The sequence below is a fragment of the Phlebotomus papatasi genome, chromosome 1 (assembly GCF_024763615.1).
Source record: "Phlebotomus papatasi isolate M1 chromosome 1, Ppap_2.1, whole genome shotgun sequence".
NCBI lineage: Eukaryota > Metazoa > Arthropoda > Insecta > Diptera > Psychodidae > Phlebotomus > Phlebotomus papatasi.
Window position 1 is genome coordinate 55,276,739 of NC_077222.1, and position 6,310 is coordinate 55,283,048.

The window sequence follows — 6,310 nt, forward strand, 5'->3', positions numbered from 1 at the left end:
TTTTCTTTTGATCCGTTCACAGAGGGAATATACTAAAAATATGATCATTTAATAAAAAGAAGAGAATTTCACACTTTTCTACTTTCAAGAAGGGTCTAGCAGGGATAAACGTAATTTGGGAACAAGTTATCAGTGAAAAACATGTAAAATGTTTCAGTATCGCACATAACTAAATTTTAGGGGTACATTCATCAGCTCCACAGTAATCAGTGACATGCTCAACCCATTCTGTATAATTTGAGAAAAAATAATTTTATATGAAAAACATCTTCAGATTTGTTATTTTGTTGCCGTTTCTCAAGTCTTTATGAAAAGGTTCATGTGCAAATTTCCTCAGATCTCTTTAAAGCACATTGCAAATAGTAAGAAAAGCATCAATTATAAAGTCAAAATATTTAATATTGGAGAGGGCAAAGTTATCAGAAACCTAACACCTTTTCTCATTCTTTCCTCACTTGTGGCCAAGAAAATTAAATGATTCATATACAAAGAATAAAATTTGCTTTCATTGACGATTTTTCACTCCTCTTTTAATCGCCTCACTCCACTCCATAAAACTCATGAGCGATGCAGGAGATCATATTTCGGTCATTCTGGCGACAAGTGCATAGAAAGGGAAGTAAGTACATTCAACCATCAATTTGTAATATTAGGAAATAATTTAGGTATAGCGAGCTTATATCACATACTCGAGATCCTAGATCAGTGTATGGAAATGCTTTTGCACAAAAAATGGACAAAGAAAAGTCATGAGAGCAGTGGATCATATGGATCATCATGATCTAAAGAGGCACTGCGAAATTTATCGGACATTGCAAATAGAGGGGCAGAAATGAAATTTTTGGTAGACATATAAGAAAAATTTTCCAGAGAAAAAATTTACATAAATTAAACATATCTTAAGAATCTCTTGCCATAATTAGGCAACCCGTGCCAGTAGAGTTCTCTAAATTGAAACAGCCTCTAACTTTTTGGAACAACTGCTAACTATATCCAACCCCTTCTGCGCACACTGGTAGGATATAACCCTGCAAAACTGATTTTTTGGGGTTACAAAATATTCAACCTTTGATGATACTTTTTCATAGCTGCATGGCTGGTGATCATACCACTAAAATTGCGAAAAAACGTCTGGGGTAAGTAATATAAAGAGACGTAAAATAGACTTCATTCAACTTAGATAAAAGATCATCCTAATGGAAGATCTCCCTTAAAAGGCAGGTAGAGTAACTTAATTTCTCGAAACATATGTGAAATTATATGAAAAGTACTTTTTTCATTGTAAAAACGTTTATCCTCTTTATTTAGAAATCTTTAATAGCTCTCAAAGGGAAGAAAAATTCCCACAGCAATTAAAATATTCCCACGACAATTAATTTATAGTCGCCCCCCCATATGACACATTCCATGCCATTTTTGCAATAGGATGCATTCTTAACTACGGGTCATATATCCAGAAGTTACCACGCGCCACTCTGAAACCCGAAACCCGAGATCTCGCACTGTTTTTCCCCGCCAAGTGACGCGCGAAATTATTCCCACGGGGCATGTGTATGTGTATGAAAATGTATGCATGCATGGGAAATGGCTATATGGGATATCTGTGCATGGGTGACGTCAGCCTGTGGACGATGCAACGGTTCACGATTCAGCGGGAGCCCATCAACATGCCGCCGTGGCCGAGTGGTCTAAGCGGTGGTACACATTACGTTTAAGACTTTAAGTATCTGTCGGTTCAATCCCAGGTCTCGGCCAAAAAATTTTCACGTCGCGAAAAAAAAATTACGGAAATAGTTAATAATAGGAATAACAGAGGGCGCGCGCATAGAAAAATAAGAGCAGCGGTCGGTAATAAAAAATGGCGGACAAAAATAAAAATGGCGGTCGGAAATTAAAAATGGCGGACAAAAATGGGAGCAGCGGTCGGTAATAAAAAATGGCGGATAAAAATAAAAAATGGCGGATGAAAAGTAAAACAAAATGGCGGACAGAAATCATCAAAATGGCGGATGGGCATTCGAAATTCAAATCCACAATCATAGATGGCGCTCGAGTACTCTAACGGAAAATTCAAATTTAAATTTCCGCCAAGTGACGTCAGCCTCCCAGGGGGTGGGGGGGTGTGTGGGTGTGTGTGACGTCATCCAGGATATTGCGTCATGCCTCCAGGGCGTGACGTCAGAAAAATATGTGACGTCATCATATAAGCGTGACGTCATCATAAATATGACGTCATCACCGGTTGACGTCACGCCGACTTGCTCGATGATGACGTCAGCGTGTGACGTCATATGCGCCGACTTGCTCGATATATACTACTAATATATAAGAGCCTGGGAACGAGGCTTTTAAGTTTAGAAGCTTTGAGCGAAAGAAATGGGCTAGAATCCCTAGCTCTTTCAAGTTAAGAGATCGGGAACTTAAGTTCAGCATTAGCTGGAAAATGAAAAATGTCTACAGATTTGCAAATTGCAACTAAAACTAAATGATCAAGGATTTAGAATTAGGGCATTGGCATTCATTGGATGGGATTTAAAATTAAATTCCTGGGTGTTTCTGTTGAAGAATTTTCCATTTTTCGGTGTGTAGGGTAAGGGCTCATCATTTTGGAAAGGGAGGATGCTTATAAGCATCAATCTAGGATGATTAACTAACGGATGGAGCATTTTAATTCAGAAATGGTATATTTTTCTTAAATTCTTTATAATTTTTAAATCTTAGATCCCACAAAAATAATTATAAAACGAAATGGTAGGCACATGTACAGAGAATATATTTTATTGAATTTAAAATGTTACTGGTGTTACAAATTGAAAATTTGTCAGAAAAATTTAAAAAAAATTGCGAATTTTACGTCTTTTTCATATAGGTTTTAGGAACTGTTATCCTCGTGTAATCATTATAAATTTTGAGCCAATAACATAACACTATTCAACAAATTGACAACTTTTTTCTGTCTCAGAGGTCCCACATGGTACGTTTGATAGAGTCGAGTCCCCTGATCAAGAATATGGTTTTGGTTTTTCTCCTATACGTCACATTTTTTTTTTAATAATAGTTTAATATTTTTTTCTGCTTTGCCTTACATTATCCGTTCTATCTCAGGTACTGGTGGACGGAACTTAAAAAATGTGGGTCCGTTGGAAAGGTCATTAGTTGTGCTTCAACTTTGCTAATAACAAAAAGCTTTGTAAAACCACTCCTTCATGGTGTAAAATTAGAGTTTCTCTAAAAATTACCAAAAGAGTGGTCTTAAAATGAGGTTTTAAAAATTTGTATAAAATAAACTAAACAAAATATTAAAAATCCATTGACACCAGACGATAGGCACCACTTAGGACTACAATTTTGCTCATCTAAGACATCGCGCTCCGATCACTCTAAATGCCTCATTTGTTGGTTTTTGTCATTTTCCAAAAATATAAAATCCCTAATTTCAGCAAATTTCTCAGAGATTTTTGAAAAATTATTTTGAAGCATAATGTAAACATACAAAAATATTGAGATTCTTCTTCAACTCGATCGGAAGATCATCAACGTGATTTTTATTCACATCTCCAAGCACCCCTCAGCCACAAGAAGGATCCCCTTAACTCCGTTTAGAGTACAATCTTTGTTATATGTGGAAAATACATCAGCGAAAATGTCGCATATGTATATATCAATGACCTTAGATCATACTTCTCTAGAATTTTTGAACTTACTTTTCTAGAAATTACTTCTTCCAGAAAGTATTAAAAGAGTATGAAGTTTTTTTAATCAACTATTCTTCTAGCATTTTATTTACGGCGGGAAAATGAAATTAGTGCAGTGTTATACGAGAATATATTGAAATTAAATTGCACTAGAATTAAAATAAATGGATGGATGAAAATAAATAGAAATAATGTTAAAATATATTAAGGAATAAAAAAGATATTTCTTACTTAATCTCGGAGAAATTTGCTGAAATTAGGGATTTTATATTTTTGGAAAATGACAAAAACCAACAAATGAGGCATTTAGAGTGATCGGAGCGCGATGTCTTAGATGAGCAAAATTGTAGTCCTAAGTGGTGCCTATCGTCTGGTGTCAATGGATTTTTAATATTTTGTTTAGTTTATTTTATACAAATTTTTAAAACCTCATTTTAAGACCACTGTTTTGGTAATTTTTAGAGAAACTCTAATTTTACACCATGAAGGAGTGGTTTTACAAAGTTTTTTGTTATTAGCAAAGTTGAAGCACAACTAATGACCTTTCCAACGGACCCACATTTTTTAAGTTCCGTCCACCAGTACCTGAGATAGAACGGATAATGTAAGGCAAAGCAGAAAAAATAATAAACTATTATTAAAAAAAAAATGTGACGTATAGGAGAAAAACCAAAACCATATTCTTGATCAGGAGACTCGACTCTATCAAACGTACCATGTGGGACCTCTGAGACAAAAACCGTGTTGCATAGTGTAACATTAGATACTCTTTCATTTTGTAAAAGTTTTAAGATAATTGCATTTGGTTTTATAGTAAAACTAAAAAATTACTTAAGAAAAAATATACCATACTTTTGTACGGAAAATGTATGAGAATGCTCCGCCCTGGCATCAATGTTCTAAGTTTGAAGTGCGATATTTTCAATACCAATTGATTTTTTTGTTACTCTCTTTTCAGAAGGGTTGTTTAGAAACTTGGCAAGCTATTTTTTACTAAAATTAGTTTTAATAAGGTAAAGTACCCTATGTCGACCACTTAAGGATAGATTTTGTGAAAAACTTATGAAAAAACAGTAATGTCAAAATCATCCAAAAAGAACGAATATTAAGATAGAATTCATCAAATATTAAAATAATACAGTAGAGTCCCGCTATAGGCCATCGCTCTATAGTCCACAATTTATCGACCGTTGATTTCAAAACACTGATTTTAAGTTAGGTTATGTTTTTTAGTACGCGACATGCAATGTTTTCATAATAATTTTAATATTTTTGGCAAACTTTATTGAGTAGTTGTGATAATTGTGATCCATAATGAAGAGAGCGAGGACAAGTACCACATCGCAAAGAAAGTAGAAGCCGTAGAGAAATTTCAATACTAAAAGTCGTTGACAATTTTAAAAAATTACATGGACTATAGTGCGACCCAAGTGTCAAATCTGGAACCAAATATGGACTATAGCGAGACTCTACTGTAATACATAATTTTAATCAATTTATTTTGTGTCCAACTTTACCCTCAAAGTGTCCAAATTTAGAAACTGTCCAAAATTATGAGCTCTTACCCTAATTCTTAATATTTCTGAATGAAATCAACACGAAATACTTTTAAAGGTACCTTTAAAGCTTTTAAAGATATTGTGCTCTCAAGTCTAAGAATTTAGTAAAATTTCTCGTTTTGCGTATTTTTTGTATCAATCTGTAAAATTTATATAAATGAATTGAACCAGAGTTCGAATCACTCAAAATTTCAATGATATAATTTCACTGAACTTGTCTAATTTTTAGGCAAAAAATTCAGGAATTCTACTGCTTTCTTGGTATAGGGGAGACTGGGGCACATGTAACCATTTTCGATAGATGCGAATTTGAGGTGATTTTCCAAGGACACCGTGATTTTTTGGAAAATATTTCTTAGCTCATGTTTTACCCTTGGGTATAGGCAATTCGTCGAGGGTAATGCGGATGCTGGAAAACAATTGAGTTTTCCATAAAAATAAAATTTGTGTCACTGTGCATTTTTCTCTTTTCACAAAATACCTGGGGTAGAAGTAACCACTTTCTGGGGAGGATGTAAACACCTTTTTTCCCACTCTTGAAATTAACTTTGCACCACTCTCGATTATTTTAATTACTTAAGAGATATATAAAGACTGTATATTTTTCAAAAAATCATGACACTTTTTACAAAGAATAATTAAAATAGCAAAAAAACTAAAAGCATGCATATCAAAGACATTTTTCAATGGATTTTCCCCATATTTTGACATCATGTGACTTTTTATTTAACACAGCGCCACCAATTTTTTTCGTAATCTATGAATTATAGATATTTCGCATGAAGGTCAATTTCCCGCTCTTACCTACTCATTTTGTGAAATTGAAATTGCCTGGTTACATCTACCCCAAATGCTGTTTTCTGACCAATTATTAATTCTTTTGAAATAATGAGAATCTCAATTTGTCTAGTAAATCCATAAATATAATCCTAAAAGATGTAGGAAAGAACTGGTATTGCTACATTTCGATTATTTTACACAGTTTTTAATTTCCAGGTGGAAATCCAAATGACCAAAATAATTGAAATATCAACATTTTCGGGAAAAATGATTTTT